Genomic DNA, 22,577 nt, shown 5'->3' on the forward strand with positions numbered 1-22,577 from the left:
CGTGCCCAAAGATTTTTGCATCAGTTTAGTTTTATTGTGGTTACCTCGGTGTCATGGTACATATAGGATAATTCCAATGCCATCATTAATTTCCAGTGACATAGTTCTCTCTCCCAGGGGATTACATTTTGGGAGTTTATTTTTTTTCTTTTTGGTTACTTTTGTTTTTTTTAATCTATAAATTCTAAGTAGTACCAAATTACACCCGCCAAGCTGAAGAACCTCTAGGCTAATGCTAAGGGGGGCTGGAGGGAGAAAGCAATGCCAACCTATTTATATATTTACAGTGCCAAAACAAAGTTTTCCCACAGCACTTTAAAAATATTTTAAAAACACAAATGTATTATTGTAAGTTAAAAGCAATATTTACAAATACATAGCATATAAACAATAAAACCAAAGAATAGCAGTAATTAATTTAATTTAAGTTATCCATGCAGATGAAACTTAAAATAATATATTAATACATTTAAAAACCTGTGAAGAAAAGTTTGCGTGGACATGGAAAGATTGTAAAGGAGGTGGGTGGGCATCACTGAGGACGGCATTTTAGAGCTCGGATATTTCGTCAATTCAAGTAAGAAGGCTGAATGAGCTCTTCATTATAATGCCAAAAATGTAAAAAAAAAATTGTAAAATTTTTGTAGATTTCATTTTCTGACCTCATGAAATTAAAATATTCAAACAAACTGTGTGAAGGAGGTATACATTTCTTGAAAATTGAAAGCAAGAGAGTGAAGTTGTCACTGCTCATTTTCACTTGCTTTTCTATCCAGGTATCAACACTAGATTATGCTGTCAATTTTATTTTTTGGAGTTACACGCTAGCGGAGGATATGCAACATCAGTGCAGTTTTCTTCACTGCATTTATATAGTCTGTAGGATTGAAAGGAAGTTACTAAAAACAATAAAAACTTTTATCTAGTTAAACATCTTTCTGGGAGATGGAAAGGCATCAGAAATAGGAGAGCTTTCCTTTGTCATGACTACCATCACAAAGGCATAATAAATGGCTTTAGATCTGATCCTCTGTATCTGTACCATGGGGTGGTATGTATATTCCACACAGAATGGCTTAAAAGTGAACCTCATTGATGGCCAGGACCCAAACCGTTCACAACCTTATTAACAATAATGCCATTGTAATTCATTCTGCCACTCTTCAGGGACAGGAGGCCAAGGGAAAGAGCGCAGAGCTGGCCTAATATGGATGCAACCTCTCTAGCTAATAAGCAGTCTTGCTGTTGTAGTTGGCACAGATTCCAGACAACAGAGAAGCACTAACTTGCCTCCATGCTGGGGGAAAAAAAGGAACAGTAGTAGCAGTAGTAGCAGCAGCAATAATAATACCAACAACAATTGTGGTCGTAAAAGCTTGGGCTGCTTTGGCAAGGTCCCTATTGGGAAAAGTGAGGATAATCAATCCCAAGTTGAGCAGCTGAATAAAAGCCACCACTGCAGCCCATCTTATATATGATATATTCACAGGAAAAGCTTTACCCACCCAAACTCAAAATGCGCTTGTAACAATAGTGGGTTTTAAGACATGCAACCGCTGTCTCCAAATAAGCCCTATCGATAAAGTAGAAAGATGATGCAAAGAAAGAAAGGGCTATTTATAGTAATTGTCCATGATTTACTAAGGGGTGTAATTGCCGCATTTCTTTCTCTTGCTTTTCTTCCTTCAGTCTTGATGGATTTGAGATCTTGATGTATATTCTTACTTTTTTATTGACTGTATGTTCAAATATATTTAAAATAAATTTCTGTGTTAAAAGTAACAGAAACAGGTATTTTGTAATCACTGTGTCTCTTGGTGAAATAACCTCTTGATTTGCAAGCTTTGCATATTATTTTGTTTACAACAATTCAAGAGCTGAAAAAGTTGTGTGGGATTGCCTGTTGTTGATGCTGATGATGATTTTATCTTCACTGTAGTGATGAGTAGCTTAGCAATAACGATTTATCCAAGTCTGGTAAGCTATGGTCCTGCTGGATAGATATTTGATCCCAAGAATCTCTGGTCCCTGTCTTAACTATTTCTGATCCAAGATTACCTATGCATATTAACTCATAGATCTATTCTAGTTAACACATTTGCAGGATTCAGGAGATAAATTTATATATGCCAACAAAAGATAGATGGGACTTCTTCTCATTCATGTACTGTACGAGTGGGCAATCTGAGTGCCTAGATTGCATGCAGTTTCCAGTCTCCTTTTTATACCTCCCAGAGCCATCTTTGGCCATAGGTGCTAAAAATGAGTGGCATGTTTCCTACCATTTTGAACTGGGAAACATAAAAAAGGTAGTGTAAGCCCAAAAATGGGTTTAATGTAATTTAATAAAACAAAGAAAACCCCTAAATACCCTCTAATGCCCTAGGAAAAAGAAACTTTAAAATTTTGCCCCATCCTGCTCCTCAATCTGCTCCTATTCACTATGCCTGTTGGAAGTAAAAAAACTGCTAAGTGATATACTAGTTATGATCTTTAAACAAGATGGAGAGTACCTTCTTGGTTATAGCCTCAAGACATCACCTTCTTAGGACAACAATGCAAATATTAAAATATATTCACATAGTTCTCAAACTGCATCCTACTGGAAACGACCCAAAATTTTACTGTAGCGTGAGCATCTTCCAACGATAGTTTTGAAGTCTTTCCTATCTGGGTCAAGGAATGGCTGCTGGGTCTAAGCATTTGATATTAAACCTTGCCAAATGAGGCGTTTTTATCAAAGCCTTTTATTCCTAGTTTTAAATAGCCAAATTGGATAAGGAACAATTGTGGTGCCAATAAATCTAAGTAATAATAGCATGGTAACCTTTTTATTCTTTACTAAAGCATTTTTTTAAATTGTCCATCTAGATTTTTTCATGCAAACATCATCAATCTTAACCTATAGCAAGAGACAATTGTAAGTTTTTTAGGAGCAATTGTACATATATTAAGATAGTCATAATTAATTAGGTTACAAATGATGAACTATTGCCTTGGATGTTCAAGGGCAAGCTACATGTTACACTCTAGTCATCTGTGAACCTAATTTTCTTTTTACTCTGACAAAGCATTCTTGGTCAGGGATGGTTTGCACTGGAGAAAAGGATTCCAGAAGGAAAGAAAATACTTAATCATTCCTCTGAAATGTCATTGCTGTAGTTAATCCTGTAAGTCTCTAAAACTGTAAAAATCACTCCAGCACAGAACTGAAACTGATATAAGCAATAGCCTGAAGAACTGCAGGGGAAAAAGCAATTGGATGGGGAAGGCTTAACCACTGTGTTCATTCTTATCGCTTGTTGAATGCACATCATGTTTACCTGAGTCTTTATTATATATTGCAGTCTAGCATGTAGTTTGACACTGAAGTCAAATTAATTTGAAATTTGAAATTGAAAATTCAATTTGAATTTAAAATTAATATTTAAAGTTTAGCTTCAAAAGAAAGGAAACAAAGAAATCTTTGTCTGTAATTAAAGATGCAAAACTGTAATGTGCAGATAATCATTCTACAGTAAATTCTGCCATCAATGCATAATATAGAAACCATCTTTCTTTAGTTTTTTGTTTTTTGTTTTAATGGATTGGATTCAGACTTGCTTTGAGGTAGACCCACTAAAATCAGGGAGATATAAATGCATTGTTGCTAAATTAAATCTCATTGATTTCAGTGGGCCTATTCTGAGCATACCTAATGCTTGATCCAACTCACCAGCTAATACTATCCCCCACTCTAAAAAACACCCTCAAGCTTGTCTACCATGTCAATGATAATTTACAATTTATTATTTATCTGCACTTAGAAATTTGTGGCTTCATATTTTAGTACTACCAATAGGTCTTGCCTTCCAAATCAATAATTTTATATCGTGTCAAGTTATAAATAATTAGCACTAAAAGCTAATTATTACTATACTAAGAACATTTATCAATTATTGGTACAAATAATCAATGAAACCTTTCACTGCACATTTAAAAATGTGGGTATTTAATCAGGCTGTCCCTCTTAAAAGGAGATCAATGCTGATAGCATGGTTATAAATCTCTCAGCTCCAGCAATGGATTTGATTATTGTACAAACATAGAAATTGTCTACATTATATCACTAAAGATAAAACTGTATCTAAAAATAGTGATTTGGATATTAAATATTACATTTATCCAATATTCCATTAAAAACAGCTTATAATTCTGACAGCATAATCCTGTGCATGTATGTCAAAAGTAAGCCATACGATTAAGTTGGCTTACTTTTGTACGTAAGTAATTGGACTTACTTTCAGGAAAGATTGCAGTCTAGTTGATAAACAAAACTATAAATAATAGGTCAAAGAATATAAAACCTACTCCAACATGTATTCCATATCAATGTGAGTAAAGAAGTGAACAAGCAGTAAAAATTTATGCATGGGAAAAAAAGGGGACAGTTATCAACATTTGCAATAGGGCATTAATATTTCTTACTGATTTCCTACTCCAAGAGTTAATTGAATGGTTGATGTGACTGTTTTGCTATAATGTTAGAAAAGTCACCTTAGTCATTCCTTTTTCTTTGTTCCCATCTGGGTTTGTTATCTTTACCATCTTTGGTCTTTTTGTTTTGTGTTGTTTTCTTGTTTTAAATGTTTTTAACGATTTGTAAACCACCCAGAGTCGCTGGGAGCCAGGTGACATATAAACTTAATAAATTATTACTATTATTATTATTATTATTATTATTATTATTATTATTATTAGCCAGTCTTAAGAGTTCACTTGCTAAACTCTGTTGAAGTTAAAATTCGATAAACATGGCTTCAATAAACATGTTTATTGAATAAAATTCAATAAACATGGCTTCTGATAAGACAACTGAACTGAGCAAGGTCATCTCAATTGCAAGAGCAGTATGAAACAGCAATGTGGGTCTCTTAAAACTAGGAATACCTAACTATTCCATCACTTTAATACTTGTTTCCAGGCGGTAATCCAGTGTTTTCTGCACCCATTGCTTGTGGACTTTTTTCTTTCCACAGACCCTTACATGTGTTGATTCTGAAGCAAAGCCCTTCACGCTGAATAGGACATCCTCATATGTAGTTGCGTCTGAGATTACAGCCTAAGAAAATCATGTCTGAAGAATGACCAGTCCTTTTTCCAATGGGTGATTACTTTTCATCCATACATTTTTTTAAACCACACTGAGTTCAATATAAATAAAATAAAATAAAATAAAATAAAATAAAATAAAATAAAATAATGGTTTTAATGCATGGGACCAACCTTTTCACTTTCCCTTGACTGTATTAAAAGATTAAAGGAATTGGTAGTCATTTTATTTCTGCATGGTGTATATCCTAATGCCTGTCACTAAATAAGTCTGAACACTAGATGCTAAATGAGCCCTTTTCTTTTGTAAGTAATGGCAATATACTACCTAAAATAAGGATTTATGGATAAAGTGTACACAAGCTTAGGGTTTGGGTTCATATTTTTTAGTGATGGAACACAGATTCCTACACTAGAATCCATATACATAAACACATAGTGGAGATTCAATGCATGGAAAAGGGGAAAAAACTTTTTCAAACAATGCAGGCTGTAAAACTTGAACGTTTTGAACTTTCAAACTAACAGTGACAAAAGAATCGTTAATATTTTAAGTATTTTAATACCATATTTACTTAGGAATATGTCTAGCTAGAGCCTTTACAACTTTTCCAAAGATTATATTAATTGTTTTGCTTATTTCAGTCTGAGTTTTTAATGTTCATTTTAAATATAGTATTTCACTATTTAATATTTCACAAAATATTATAAGTTAGTATTTTATAGAAATATTCATTTAGCATTTTATTAAAAAGTGGGTAAGAAACTTTACAAGTAAATTATGTTTTGGACTATGTTCCTGAGAACAGTTATTCAGAAGTAACACCTATCAATATCCGTGGACTTTAAGTCAATCCGTGCGAGCTAATTCCTGAACTCTTAATATCAGTCTACATAACCGAGTATATCTACTTCAGAGACAACTTCACTGAATTCCACAGAATTTACTTGCTAGCGAACAGGCCTAATTTCAAGCTGAACATTATCTGAATTGCGGTCTTTAAACAATTGTTATAATTGCCTACAGTAGAACAACTGTGTTATATGATAATTGCATGTTGAGTATTTCTGGACAGACAGCTCTTAGGGTTGTCTTTCAAAAGACACTATGCAGGTATTCCATCCTACTTTCCTTAATATATATTTCCTGTGGATGGAAAAAAAATAGAAGGAAAATGGAAGGAAAATGGCTGCTTATGGAAGAAGTTTACTAGGTCACCATCCCTCTTCTACAAATGGAAGTAGTTGTCAAGTTTGGTATGAAACATTTTTTGTGATAGAACATTCAATACTGGCAAATATTTTCAGCTAAAGCAAACCTCTCCTTTTGTTAATCTATTTCCTGATGTCTAGATCCAAATGCAAACAGTAAAAAACAACTCTGGCCTTAACTAAGGCTTGGCATCCATTTCAAATTGAAGGCCTAAACTTATTATTTAATTTTTAAAAAGAGCAAGCGTAATACAAATTCTCAAAAGATTAGGCACCCCAATTTTAACTCTTCTGCATCTGTAAATCATTGGCAGAACCCTATAGTCATGCTGCTATTATTTCATCCAATTTTAAGTGTTTAACTGCTGATGCAGCTGATTTAGGACTGGGGAAGACAGATAATTAAATAATCACAAATTAACTCTGTGCATATTAGCTGTATTTGACATACTGACCTTTGCTTATACCCCAAAAGTGCTTTGCCATAACTAGTAGTTTAAAGAACCAAGCAGTTTAAAACAACATTTCTCTTTTGGCTTTGAATGGCTCATTTTTTAATGAAGTTTGAAAAGGTATTTTCCAAGTTTCATACACAGCTCTTCACTTCAAGGACACATTCTGCATTCAAAGAGCTAATGAAGAAAACACAACTTTTCATTTTCCAACCGTTGTGGGGAGAGGGGGTAGGTATGGAAGGAGATGTTCTTTGAATACCCTTTTTCCCTCTCTGCCTCAACCACCATTAATTATAAATAATTTAAATTTGGGAGGTAACTCAAGAACTCTACAACTTTTCTAACCTGAAGGTGGGTGGAAGGCGTAGCTGCTCCCTCCCCAGAGGACACATAGGAAATTGACAGAAAAGTAGAATTTAAAATACTTGCCAATTCCTGTTAGCTTTCACTACAAGGCAGACTATGCCCTTCTGTAGCATATCTGCTTTATCAGGGATTTTCCCATTCTTTTTTGTAATGAAGCCTATTTTGAATTACCACCTCCTCGCCCAACACACATCTTATTCGACCTATAACTATTCCTAAAGAAAAGGGATGGTGATATTTTTAACAGCCCTCCCTTGGGAGGGAGGCAACTGCTACTCTTAAGAAAATGAGGGCTGATCCATTTTTGAGCACCCCTGTAAAAGTGGTCTCTCTTCAAATCAGAGGGCCAGGAGAGAGGCTGGTGGGGTCAGCAGTATTCGCCATCCTTACACTTCTCCAGGTTCAGTACCAATGGTGACGCTATGCGGACTCTGGAGCTGAGCAGGGGTCACAGCTCTTTTATGATGGTGGTGGTGATGATCAGTTATAAGACCCAGACACTCACATTGCAGGGAGGGCATTTGGAATCGATCACTAGCCACTCCCAACAAATAGTAACAAGGATGACAGTAGCAACAACAAGAGTAAGAAAGCCTCCTAAAGGGCATCTCCTTCCAACTGGCATGTGCCTGAAAATATTTAACCTACCATCGTGCTCCCAAATATTCCTTCCAAGCCACATTTATTTCCTCAAAGAATGCCCCCCCCCCCCACACAATCGTGGTGTAAAGCAGTTTCCTTCCCCCCTCCTGCGGACAATAAACGTTTGCCGATAATGGGCACAACATGGGCCGTTTTGCTTTCTCAGTCCCCCCTCCTTTCTTTTTTCTTTCTTTTTTTTTAGGGATAGCGATACAGAGGGAACAAACACGACACGGATGAAAAGTCAAGAAGCCACACAGACAGACACGGACAGACACCAATTGCCAAACACAGAGACTGAGCTTCAGGTACAGAACCAAATCCTCGCGGACATCCAGCGCTTGTTCTGCGGGCGGAAAGAACCGAGGCAGGAGAACAATCCAGTCCGAGGCTGTTTCAGCCGCTCCAGTTGCGGCACAATTGTCGCGACTCGACTGTGTGTGTGTATGGTTTTTTTTTTTTTGCCGCAGTCCATCGTGTGTGTGTGTGTGTGCGCGCGCGCGCGTGTGAGAGAGAGGGTATGTGTGTGTGTATGTATTTGTTAAAGAAAAATATTCATCTGAATGATGGACGTGGAAACGCGGAGGAGAGCCCAGCCAAAACGGATTTATCCCCCAAGTTACGCACCGCTCCAGAGCAGCGTTCCGCGAGGTCACTGCCAAAAAGCTGAACATCTAGGTCGGCGGAGGGGGGCGAGAAAACCTGTGCCTCCCTCCTAACCTCCTCCCAGGGAGGGGGGCAACTCCATGCGGCTTAAAAACCAAGAGAAGAGTCCTTTTCCTTACTGTGGGAAAGCGCCTTATAATGCAGGTTGAAACGGGGAGGCTGCTACGGGGGTGCGCGGGGTGAGGGGGATAAAGTCTAGACAGAGAGACGGGCACGTAGGAGGCTGAAACTGACGTTAACGCAGCCTCTATCGGAATCTGGGTAGTTGCACCCCTCCAGCGCTCTCTCGCACATACACACGCACACGCAGGCAGGGGGAGCGGAGGGAAAGGCTGGCAGTCTGCGGACTAAGCCGGGTTGGGAAAGGTAAGCCAAGCAGCCTCGGAGCGCTGGTGGGAAAGTCCCTGGGATCCGAACTTCCACCAGGCGTTTTCTTTCGCCCAGCCTCCTGTTCTGCCAAGAAGGCAAGATCGCTAGACTTTTCCCGGGTTTGTCTACCCCCACAACCACGACTGCTGCGGCTGGATTGTGATCCAAAGGCGTAGGAACAAGAGAATTCCGGCGGCGGCAGCCACGGACGCGTGAAGGTGGAGGGGAGGGAGCAATGGAGAGCCTGCGGGCGTCTTTCCATAAAACGAACCCCGAGAGAAAAACAGTCTCAGGATGCAGGCAAAGAACAAGCACGTTTCTTCTCATAGAAGCCCCGGTGCGCGAGAGGTCTGTATAGATCGGTTCAGAATAATGTTTTCCGGGCATCGGCACCGTCCTTGCTATCACTGCTATGTAATGTGTTCCACCTAGTTCAAATTAAGCATTTTCAAGCACTGATTAAATTCAGTGAAAGAAAACATGTTGAAAGAGAATAACTTGCTCCTGGAAACGCCTATGGTTGAAAGCAAAGCTTCCTTCAAATCTGGCACCACTCCTCTTGATTACATGGACACATTCAGGTTCTTTTCCTGAAAGCAATGAAGAAATGGTTTTCCCATTACCTTCTTCTGGCATGTGTGTTATTTCCCAGTTGTGTCTACCTCTCAGAGTTTCCTGGTAGTCTCCCATCCAAGTAATAAGTAGGTCCCACCCAACCTTGCTTAGCTTTTTCGAGATCATCCAAGGCTTTCGCAGGGTTCACTTTGGTTGGGGGAAACTTACCATCGCCACAGTCATCCAGGGCACCAACAAGCTGGTCCATGGGAACAACAGATAGGCATTTTAAGGATGGTCAAGGATAAGGTTAACATCCTTTGTCTGGATTAGAACTAAAATGTGGATTTGAAACTGCTTTCACTATACTTTCAGAAATACGTCTGGCTTTCATATTTTTCTCGTTCTGTGGCATCCAGAATGACAAAAATGATACCTTCTTTAGTGGTGGTTCCCTAGTTCTTGAGAACATACAGTGTTCTATCAGGCTGCTACTTTCCTGCTTCCCTAGGCTTTTAAAATATTTTAACATATGCAAGGGTTTTGGGGGGAATGGGGTCTCTTGGTCCCTGCCATCTGATTTTTGACTCTTTTACCTGGCATGTTTTTAGTCTTCTGTTTTTATTATTGTAAACTAGGTCAATGTGTTTATCAGTTTGAGATTGTACATTTATTTTTATTGCAATATTACTGTACTGCATTCTATTATTTAAATGATACTCTGCAGTGGATCAAGATATTGTTTAATGCATTATTTATTTAATTAAATAGAAACTGTGCGTTCATATCAGGAAGCCATTTCCAATTTCCATTAATGACATTAGTATATTGCACCCTGAGATCCCTGAATCTTAGGCTTGCTGCGTTTACATTAATTATATTGGTTCAACCTTGCAGAGAGGAGCAAAACATTAAAATGGGCTTGTAAGAAGAAATGGACAGAGTGCTTTGAACTCTGCATTTGGCAAGCTGCTTGTCCAGAAGGAATTGTTATTGACCCTGAAGAAGTAGCCAAGTGGCTAATTAATCAAAAAGCTGTAGTAGAGTTTGATGTCATTTTTGGTTTGAAGTAGATATAAGACCAGAGCTAGTCCGGTGTAGTGGATAAGGCATCAGGCTAGAAACCAGGAGACTGTGAATTCTAGTCCCATCTTAGGCACAAAGCCAGCTGGGTGACCTTGGGCCAGTCACTCTCTCAGCCCTAGGAAATGGGCAATAGCAAACCGCTTCTGAAATCTTGCCAAGAAAACTGCAGGGACTGGTCCGGGCTGTTGCTCAGAGTAAAAAAACTGACTCAAAGGCAAAAAAAAAAAAAAAGGCAAGAGCAGCACTGTAATGCTGGTGGTGTTCAAAGGAAGTCTCCTACTCCCACCAGTGTTATTCAGTATATTACATCCCCATGAACACCTGGCCTGGTGAGTTGGTTAACACTGAACCTAGACCAGTGAAAGCGAAGTTTAAATTACATTTTACCCACAAAAGCACATTGGATGACCTTGGCCAAATCACTACCTCTTTATCTAGTCTAGCCCATAGCAAGGATCAAATTGAATAATAATGTAATCTTTCCTATATTCCTTGGTGCAAGGATGAGATACAGATAAATGGATTTAAAAAACAAAAAACAAAAAAAACCTTTCCAGGCACTGATATATCCAAAATGTGGAGTGGAGGGATGGGAACATATTCTACCTCTGCCCCCACCACTGGAATGACCCTTTTCCATTTCAGAGTATTGTCCCATCTAATTCCTACTCGTTGGAATTGACTTCCCTTTGAACTACATTTGGATTCTCATCTCCTAAGGTTTAAAAAGGCCCTTAAAATGCTTCTTTTTTCAAGAAGCTGGAAGAACTTTTTTTTCATGTGGCAGTAGCTGATACTAATTAAATCGCAGTAGTGCTGGGATTAGATAATGTTCTGAACTGATATGTTGCTTATTTTGGTTTATACTCTATTGTAAATTATTGCCTTTTTTGTACAGCACTTACATTTAGCACATATGAAATAAAAATATTATTACTACTACACCAGACTCCCTTTCCTGATAGGGAAGGTCTTTTTTTAAATGCACTTATCATTCTGTGTATGATTGGCGAGGCAGGGTTTGTGATAGCACAAGACAGCTAAATCATGCACAGCCAAATGTAATTAGAGTTTCGCTGCAAAATGTCCCCACCAAGAGGATAATTTGAGATGGGGGTCTCAGAGCCAAAGTAGGTGTTTCCTCCTTTCTTGAAGCAGGTATCCTGACCTGTGTCAAATGTGTTGTTTCCTCATTTCTGAATCTCCTATGGTGGAAGGGTGAGCACATCAGAAGGCTATTTGGACTGTTGGACTTCCAGTGGGAATATAGTGGCTTAGACACCTCTCAGGGAGAGATGACACTGCAACTGGATTGGTGGCTAGCAACAAGCACTGGCCACCCAACTTGCTCCAGATAAAGGAGGAAGCAAGGAAATTGACCCATTTGGTCTCCTGATGGTCGTTCCTCGAAAGCTAATCATGGAGACTGAAGCCTCTGCGAATGGCTCTCGCGTCGAGTGGCTGAGAGGAGGGGGAGCCATCTCCATTCGCCTCTGTGGTGCAGCCTTAATGGACACTAGAGCTGACTGATTCCCATTTCTTAAACACTTTGGTTTATAATTATTTTTCAGCTTAAGAGAGCCTTTCCTTCACAACAGATAAGAAAATCTCTTGAGGCTTATCCTTACTTTTGGGACTATATTTTTAAATGAAGAAATAGAGTTTTAAATTAAGCTGATTAATTCACAAAAAGCTGGAGGAAAAGTGGAATTTAAAAGAGACTCAAAATTTACGTATAGTGAAAAAGGAAGATTTATTTGTTAAAAGTCTATTTTTACAAAACTTCCACAAAACTCCATCTGCAGCAACAAGGTTTGTCTTTTTTATGGGAAAGTTTTATGTTTTGTTCAATTCTGTCTGCTGATTGGTGGAGCTTTAGAAACAGAGCTTGACTGTAATTTGATTCCTGTGTGATCTCTTTGAAGTGAGCACACGCACCTGCAATTTCAGCTTGAAAGGCACTAGAGGACATGAACTGCAGTTTACTTTCACTTGTAATTAACTATATCTGGCTAACATTTTACTTGTCTAAATGGAAAGAAAAAGAAGAAGAAGAAATAGCTAAAAGAGGCCCCTTGGAGCAGCCACTGGAAGATAAAATAACTCCTTTAAGTCTACTCCAGTCAATGTTTGATGAACTAGGAGCTAGATTTCAGTCCCTTGAAAAAAAAATGGATAAGATGATTAACTCCAGAAAAAAGGTGGAGACTGAATCGAGTGTGGAATTGGAGCTCAAAAAAATGTTGGATTATGAAGGTGATATGAATAAAGAAGTTGTGGATTTAAATATGGACTTAAGACAGCCAAAGGATGATATGTAAAAAAGGTGTTAGAACAGAATTACAAATGGAACCAATTGAACCAATGGACCCAAATGGAACCAATTGAACAAATGGAACCAACTGAGGTTAAAATGTTTAAAGGGGACATATAAATAATGGAGAAGAGTGATCTGGAAAGATCTTTTATTTTGGAGTTGCAAAAGGAATGTATTACATCAGTGAGGCTGCTCCTGGGAAGAGATTAAGAGAAAATATTGGAGATGTTTCTGGGAGAAGACAAGAAGATGATGGGGAACCAACTGGTGGGACATAATAAGAAAGGAGTAAAGTTTAAACTTTTTAAAAGTAAACAAAAGGTTTATAAAGTGAATTTATTGGACTATGGTTAACATATATGTTGAGGCCCTTGGTAGTTATTAATGCAACTTGTTTTTATGACCAGGATTGAATGACAATGTTTTAAGGATTTTGATATAATGTTCACTAAGGTTAGGATATATTTGTTATTAAATCTATGGAATTTTTGTTCTTATATATGACAATAATAGTAAGGTTTTTATATGTATAAAAGTAGAAGGATATGATATTATTTATAATTTTATTTTCTATATATGATAATAACAGCAAGGTTTGTAAATGCATAAAGGTGGAAAGAAAAGATATCATCTATAGTGAAATAAGGGGTTCTGAGGTTGATGGAGTTGGTCAAGATGGCAAAATTGATAGTTTTGATTTGAGATAAGACATTGGGTAATTTTAGTGTTAATTGGATTTTATTTCTTTTTTTTACTTTTTGTAGGATATACAAAAATGAAATTATGTTGTATAGGTTTGATGATTAGAAATAATATGGGTTAATAGAAATAATGGAAGATGTAGTAAATTTAGAACAAGAGTTTGATGTATATTGTTACTTATATCTGCTGTAGGGTGGGTCAGAAGTCAATTGTTGTTTTTCCTTTTCTATACTTTTGCTTTTTATTATATTTTCCTCTTTTCAGTTTTTTTCTTTTTTCTTTTCCTTATTTTTTATTCTTAATATTAGTTTGGGTTAGTTTTTAATTGTTCTTTTTTTTAAAAAAATAATAAAGTCATTATATATATAAAAAAGAAGGCTATTCGGACTGTTATTGTGCAATATGGCTGCAATCTTATATGCTTTGTTTGCAAGAGCAAGCCTGACTCAGTTCAACAGCTCAGTAGTGTTCTGAGTAACATACATAGGAACACTTATCCGAGAGAGGATAATAGTAATAACCTTAAGCCACCAAACTGTTTTAAAATCTATCCCCTATGCCAGTGATTCTCAACCTTGGCAATGTTAAGCTGTGTGGACTTCAACTCCCAGAATTCCCCAGCCATATATCTTAAAGGTACTGAGGTTGAGAAACACTGCCCTATGCCATATTATGAATTCTATTACTTGTTATTTTCTTTCTAGTCCTGAAAACTATATGAGTATCTGTTGATTGTTAGAAAACAATCCTGAGGATATTATCTCTGTACACATATACTTTGCACTAACTAAGTTATATTAAAATGTTATGCTACTCTTTAATGTCAGTGAGCGAGCCACATGTGCTATTTGTAGGTAACAACTGCCATTCTGCATTAAGTAGAAGCAGGTGTGCAGTTAGTTTAAATTCCTACTTGCACTTAAGTAATTATATAAATTTGTCTTGAGATGTTTCAAAATCTGCTAACCTAGACCTTTAGAAGCATTAAAAAATAATTGCCATTTGAGAACAAGAGTGGGAACAATTTATAGCATACACATCACTTCCAGCAAGAACCCAGTATGGTTAGTGATAGATATGCTATCAGAAGATTTTCTTCATTTCCAAAAATCACAGAGACAGTATTATTCTGATAAGCTACATGGATCGAATTGATCCATGATCAATTTCAGTCATACATGAAGGCTACACATGACTGGAATCTTCTGTTTAAAAAGTTCCAATGGAGTAAATCAGAAATTTATAAGAATGATTGATAAATCCCAAAATGTTAAAGATTATGTACTATGTATGGGAAAAAAACATGTATAATAGGCAACTGTGATCCATAAGCTTATATTGCTTCTATATATTAGATAGCACCTTTGAGTCATTCTTGTCTCCTGGTGACTGCCTGGACAAGTTTGTGCAGTTTTCTTGGCAAGATTTTCAGAATTGGTTTGCCAATGCCTTTTTCCCAGGGGCTGAAACAGAGCGATTAGCCCAATGTCACCCACAAAGCATCTACTTTGCATAAACTCATGACCCCCAATCCAGGGATGTGATTGCATCATCAGCAGATTCCTGGTGGCTATGGAGATCCAAAAATAATAAAAATAGCTTCAGTTGCACAAGAGTTGACTCTAATGGCTATAAGGCATGTGTTTATTGGCTGTTCAAATTAGTTTTGTGAACAGAACTGAAGGAAGTTAAGTTGATCAAAGTAAACTATGACTGCCTTTATTCTTCCTGAAAGTTTCAAGGAAGGGCATTTGTATAAGTGAGCACCCACTCCTTTATTCACAATTCCATCTATACCTCCAGTGTAATGGTTCCCAACTCCCATATACTGTCATTTTCTGCTTGTAGTTCTTGGATTAAAGTCCCATGAATTCTATTAATGGAAAGAAAATGTCTTTGTAACTTAGTTTCCCATTCCCTATTGAATGCTGGTGTCATTCTCCATCCAGAGAGATAGAGGAGGGTCAAGTGCAATATAAAAGTTACATGGATATAGGTAGCTATAGACATTGGTGTTTGGGGGGATGGGGGAAAGGACAAATGCCATTACATGCATCATGACATCATGATGTGATTTAATGGATTTGCATCAGACACCATGATGTATAATTGTGTAATTTCTGTGATGATGTAATTATTTTGATACCATCATACCTTGCTTTGGCTCTAGAGCCTGAAGGGAAAAATAAGAAAACTCATCTTGTTCCCTTGTGCCTGTAGATGTTCTCCACTAGATCCATTCCTATTTTTGAGCTTTCCAAAAATATTTTGAGTAAACCATTTCAAGAGTAACAGGATGAATTTAAAAAGACTTAACTATTATTAAATGGTTAGTACTATTCACACATTACCTTAGTAGTCCTTAAAATAACCTTGTAGTACTGGCAAATGTCATCAGTTGCATCAGTATAATGTAACTCAGAGGACTATGAATAACAGAATGATGCGTTAATATCATCCGGGGAGTTTGAATATGGCAGGATTTGAAATAAGATATCTCCACTTCCTATTTAGTCATGAGGTTAAGCCAAAAAAGCATAAGTATATATGACATGTATTTACTGAGGTTCAAAGTCAATAGGAAGAAGTTTTTATTTTTTACTTTAAGGACCATTTTGGAATCACACTCAAAAGTGTGGCATCAAGTCAGACCTCTTCTTTGAGCAATACATATGCTGAAAATCTGGGCCTACACCAATGATTCTGCTTTTACAGAATCTGATCACAAGATTCAGAGAGTATAAAGCAGATGGAAATCATTTTCAAAAAACAGAAGAAAAGAACTTACAGAACCTATAGACATCTGGGAACTTCCAGCTGATTTTTCCACATTATCTACACATTGAGCATTGTGATGAAGCCTAAAGGTAGAACATATGCAAAATCTTATTCCACTTATTAGTCCCTTTGTTGGCTTCAGTTACTCTTGCCAAGCTCAGTGCACAAGTCAAGATTCAAGAACTGTGGATGGAATTAAAGATGCCTGGGTATATTTTTTTAAAAGCAGAGACACAGAGGCATGAGGAACAAGTAGAATATATCCATATTTATATTGATTAGCATTTAATTCTAGCAATTATTGCCTTCTCTGAAATTAACCATTTTAGGTAGTAGTGGTGTGGAAGCTATTTTAGATGGTAAATCTGAATGGACTCACTGGAAAAAATAGGACTTATTTCTGAATAAACAGGCACAATATTGCAGCCTCAAAGTATGAAAACATAAACTCCTCCAATCTAAAATGTAAGGAAGATCTTCTAGTTCCTTTCCAACATAAATAGATATATTTCTCTGAGCACAACAGATAACCAAGATGTCTTTTGCACTGAAGTCTGTCTCTTGCATGCACATCTGTACATAAGGAACATTCAGTTGGGTAGGTACAACACTCAGTCCTAATTTTATTTTCCCATTTGCATCCCAAAGAACTGTGCCTATTTACATCCCATAGTCTGTGGTGATTTCCCCTAAATAATCAGTGCAAACTATATGTACATTTTAATGGTTCATTTCATTTTATTTCATAACTTAATTTATCTTTTACTTATTATGTTTTTGTTGTAGGATATTAGATGAAAATTTTCATATACAGTAAACATGTATGATGAACTATGTTTTCATTGTTTCTAGGACTAACTTTTGTTTATTTAAATGGCCAATGGGAACTTTTTTTTAAACAGAATCTTCACCACCACTCCTTAAACTTAAAATGTCTATTCTGAACACAAAAATAAAGCATGCTGATGATACAAACTTTCATATATTTCCACGTGCAATGGTAATCATGATTTTTTCTTTACAGCAGAATCATTTTTTTAAAGCATTGTAGAAACTCACATTTTTGTAAAAAGTAATCTGACTTTCTCAAGGCCAATTCATTCTCCCTTTGTTTCAAAGACAGAAAGTCCCAAATGTTCTTTGGCTCATATAACTTTGTAAGTTCTTGATTGCTAAAAAATAAAAATAAATCTAGCCACAGTTAATCCTAATTATCATACAGGCTTTAGCCAGTTGAAAGGTATAATAAAACATTTGGTTTCTTCTATCTTTTTCTATTGAAGCGGAGTTATTTCTTGATAATTAAGCTACCTATAAAAATTGGCATATACTTAAGTATCATTAGATGTTTGTGTTTACTCATTACTGTGAATTTATATGTAACACAGCATATATTACTCTGGGTGTGGGTGTGTATGTATCCATTACAACTGTCAATGTCTTCTGTTATTACAGTTAATATATACTGCTAAAAGATCGTTCTAGAGTCTCAAAGTGTATCTGGTTTTCGTTTAAAGTGCATTTCTTCAGGGTTTCTGATGTCCAGAAGCCAAGCAGCACTGGGACATAAGTTGGTTTGATTGTCGATTTGTCTATTTGACAATTTGACAAATCTTGGATGTTAATTTTCGGACTATACTTTCTGTTTCTAGATAATGCTTTCCATCCTGTGTTACACTGAAATACGGAACAGAAAGTGTAGTTAGTATAGTTAGATCAGTGCAAATGTGCTATAAGAAGGCAAGTATAAGTGGTCTGAAATAAATTCAGACTTTAATCTGTTCATCAGTTTGTTAAAAAAATGATATTTTGTTTTTTTAAAGATGGGTTAAAATATATATCAAGACAAAAAATCCACAATGAATTAAAATATTAATATGAAATAATTAATACATCATCAACTAGCTAAGAGGAACTAGTGAAAAAAACTGTTAGCAATTTACTTAATTCATAGGAGAAAAGATTAATGGAGTAATTATTCCCATTAATTACTGAACATGTGTTAAAGTTTTTTAATCCACAGCTTATTATTATATATGATTATATCTGATAAAATATTTTTCAAGTTAACAAAACACTTATATTTATTTTATGTTCAGGTTAAATAGTCAAAACCTTTGTACATATATTTTAAAATCACAGTTTCAGAAACTGATCTTATGTACTGCATTATAAACATTCATCTAACATGGAGGAGGTAAATTGATACTGACATTGTTATCTTCTAAAGAGCACCACTGAGAAAAAAAAATCAGCTACAATTTAAAGCTATTATTATATTGTACAAAAATACATTTTAAATCCATTTTGTAACCAATGGTACCATGTTTGCTATTAATTAAAAATGCCTGCATTGTTAAGTGAGCCTGCACAATTAATTTGGAGGTAAATGTCATCCTCTGTGTCCAGAAAATACCCCGAATATATATAGGTGCACTCTCAGATTTTAAAGTAGGAAAAGCGGTTTGGAAGTTTGGTTTCTAGCTTGTATTGGAGGCACTCTGCTACGTTTTCAGAGCTCAATTCTCCATATGATTCACTGGTTCACACAGGGTTACAGTAGTTGACTTACGGACTATCGACCGTGTCTGATTACTAGTGTGAAAGTTTCACCTTTCCAAACTTTGCTAAGAACTTTCGTGAATTTTCCTGATTTTGCTGAGAATAAGACATATCTGTGTATAGGCTATGCAATATTAAGAATAGTAAAACTCTAAGTTTTTAAATCCTAAATAATATGTTTGTGGAATTCAACAATTAAAAATAAAAGAGGGAGCGAAAATGAAATGAACTTAGCATAGTGAAAATTACCCCCCCCCCGGCTGCTCCTGGTAATTTGTATCATTCTGTACAAATTATTTGTTTTGGTGAAGCTTTTTGTATCATTCTGTACAAATTATTTGTTTTGGTGAAGCTGTGATAGATTCATGGTCAACATCCTATACTGCTACTGTAAAAATACAGCAACCCAGAAGAAAGGGAAATATATAGTCTGGGACATTTACACATCACTGAGAATGATTAATTCCCTTTCTTTTCTTTACTGTTTGATATAAAAATGATTTCTCAAGCACACGTTTTTGTTGATTTGATTTTGGGCAATCTCTGATCCCTCCTCCCCTTCCCCCTTTCTAGCTCTAAGCAGGAAATCTGTCTGGGATAGTGAATGGTTTGTAAAAGCAAGCTAGCTTGCATATTAATGTTGCTTTTAGCATTCAGCGTATCCCTCCACTTTACAAATAAATGTGTTTTGAAGTGAAAACATTCTTCTTCATCAAGAAAAGCTCTAGGCCCCAAGGACTGGGAGGTATCTATATATTTAAACAACAGGAACAACAAAAATCAATAGTGGGAGCTAAGGGAAACAGTTAAATATTTCTGGGGTTTAGCATGCAGGATAATCAAAGGCATGCTTTGAGTATCTTTCACAGGGAGGAACGAGGAAGGCACAATTAGTCTGCCACCTAGAGGTGAACCCAAGATAGCAGCGGTGCGAGTTTTCCTATCCCAACGCGTGGAAATGGCTCTAAGCAAATGTATTAAAATCACAGTCTCATCAGCAAAAGTAGAGACATATATGAAAAGATAATCAGGGATAATGGAGCAATTAAATGGAAAAGGCAAACTGATTTCAAAAGTGAATGTAAGGCTATACTAAAAGTGCACCTATGGACAAACTTGGACAAACTTTTTAAATAAGTAAATGTACATGGGGTACACAAAAAACTCCCTATTTGTGGACATCTTTTTTTTCATTCTACTCAGCTTTGCTACTTCCACTGCAGTGTATTTTTTAAAATATCCATCTAGATATACATACAGTGCGGATATATATACGATCTTGTGGAGTGAAAAATATCTGTTTAATTCGTACAAAAGGGAGGGGAAGGGCTGCTGTAGGGGACACAAAGCCCATGTATTATTAACTGAATTAGCTGAAGGGATGTATATTTTGGCTATAGCATATGAACAAATCACACCCTCCTCTTTTTGCATTGTAATGGAAAAAATATACGAAAGCCAAGAGGTTGAAAAAGAGGTCCTTGGAGTACAGTTTTTGCAGCTGAGACTTGCCCATTCTGTGCAATGGTTTTAAGAACGGTTGGTCCCACAAGAACATTTTGGACCTGCCTATACTTAGGGAAAAATTAATCCTGCACAGGATAATAACTGCAGCCAATTCACACAACTCCTTCTGTGTGGTTTTCTCCATATGATTCAGTAGTGAAAGGAAGGTGCCAAAAAGGGATGTCAGACAGACCTGGTTGATACATCATGCTAAGCTATGTTTGCTTAACAATGGTTTGTTGAAAAGTGTGGGCTGGATGGTTCAAAAATCATACCTAGTGTGCTCCTCAATCTTCCACATCAAATTGGAGAGAGGTATAAAGTGGGGTGCTGCAAATTCCAGCCTTTGGTTCTCTACTCTTAAATATTTTTATTAACTATTTGGATGAGGAGATTGAAGGAATGCTTATCAAGTCTGAAGGTAATAAAAATTTGTTGGGGATAGCTAGTACCCTAGAAGGCAGAAAAAAACTTCAAAGCAATCTTAATAGTTTGCAGAAGTGGGCAAAAAGTAATAGAATGAAATTTAACAGAGACAAAGTTCTTCATTTGAGAAACAAAGATCAAATTCACAGTTTTGTGAACTGGATCCTAAGAAAAATCAGATTATCAGGATAGATAGCAAAAGCTGTTATGCAACACCTAAAAGTATAAATTAGATATGTTGAGGCCACTTTTGTCATCCTTAAGAAAAATGTAATTGGTAACATCCTTTAGACATTCAGTAATACATGCCCAGGAATCAAATTTACTATAGAAATACAGAAAAATGACAAACTCACATTCTTGGACATCCTCATCACCGTACTGAAGGATAGTAGCTTGCAGACCCAAGTTTACAGAAAACCCACCATACCGACCAAATCCTTGACTTCCATAGCAACCATCCCACTGCACACAACATCCGTTACCTAAAAACCCTAATTCACAGAGCAAAAACACACTAATTCTCAGAAAAACTAAATTCAAATACTTCCATAGCATATTCAAGAACAACTACCTCCCTGCCCCCATTTCATTAAAAAAATGCACCAGGAAACAATAAAGAACCAAAGGACAGCTCAGACAAAAAACTAAAGGATGACCCAGACTCAGCTACAATAACAATTCCAGACATAAGAAATGTGCCAGAACATGCTGGCAGATTACTCTGACCACTAGGCATCACTGTTGCCCACAAACCCACCAAAACACTACAAAGGATTTTGTGTAAACCAAAAGATTGCACACCCCACCAAAAGGGAACTGGCATCTTATATAGAATCAACTGCACCCAATCAGGTGCAAGACCCAAACCATTCACCCAGACTGACAAGGCAGACCAATCAGAACACAACAAATGTCACATCCGACCACTAATCAATGGTCACTTCCCAAGAAGCATCCAATCACCAGTCAACCCCACTTAATTCAAGCCCACACAGATTGTAAATTCAGCAAGGCAACCCCTACTTCTGGATCATTGCACTGATGAACCTTTGCTGGAACACTTATAGAAATGTCTGTGCCCTCATCATCTACACTTCAGTGCAACTCTTCCTGAGCCAGGAGAACCCCAAATGAAGTATGTAAATTTACAGATATTGAATGGGGGATACCTGGTTTGGGAATAGTGAATAAAAGCTTGGAATAGTAGTTGATTACGCACTAAATATGAGCCAGCAGCATGATGTTGCTGCAAAAAAGGCACGTGCAATTTTGGGTTGCATCAACAGAAGCATAATTTCCAAATTACATAAAGTCATTTATTGTGTTCTCCACTGGATAGATATCACTTCAAGTACTATGTCCTATTCTGGCCACCATACTTTAAAAAGGATGCATAAAAATTAGAAGTTTCAAAATAGAGCAAGAAAGAGGCTCTGTGGTCTAGAAATTAAGCTCAATGAAGAAAGACTGGATGAGCTGAATATGTTTAACTCTGAGAAAAGACAACAGTGAGAGATTATGAAAAAATGTTCACTATCTGAAAAATGTCACGTGGAAGAAGTTTAAGACCTCCTCTCTCATTTCAGAGTGCAGGACATAGAATAATGAATTTAAGTTACAGAAAGCAGATTCCCTATTGGTTGTTATAAAAAGGCTTCTAACAATAGGAGAATTTCAACACTAGAACCAACTACGAATCATTAGATGTGTTTGAGCTGAAGCTAGATGGTCATGTGGTCTGGGTTGCTTTAATCTGGATTACTGTACTGAGCGGAGGGCTGGACATGAGAGCCTAAAGGGCCATTTTCAATTCTATAATTCTCAAGTTCTAAGAACAAGCC

This window comes from Python bivittatus, unplaced genomic scaffold (genome assembly GCF_059951505.1).
Source record: "Python bivittatus isolate LINGU-HERP-01145 unplaced genomic scaffold, Pbiv_v1 ctg000700_np1212, whole genome shotgun sequence".
In the NCBI taxonomy this organism is placed as follows: Eukaryota; Metazoa; Chordata; class Lepidosauria; order Squamata; family Pythonidae; genus Python; species Python bivittatus.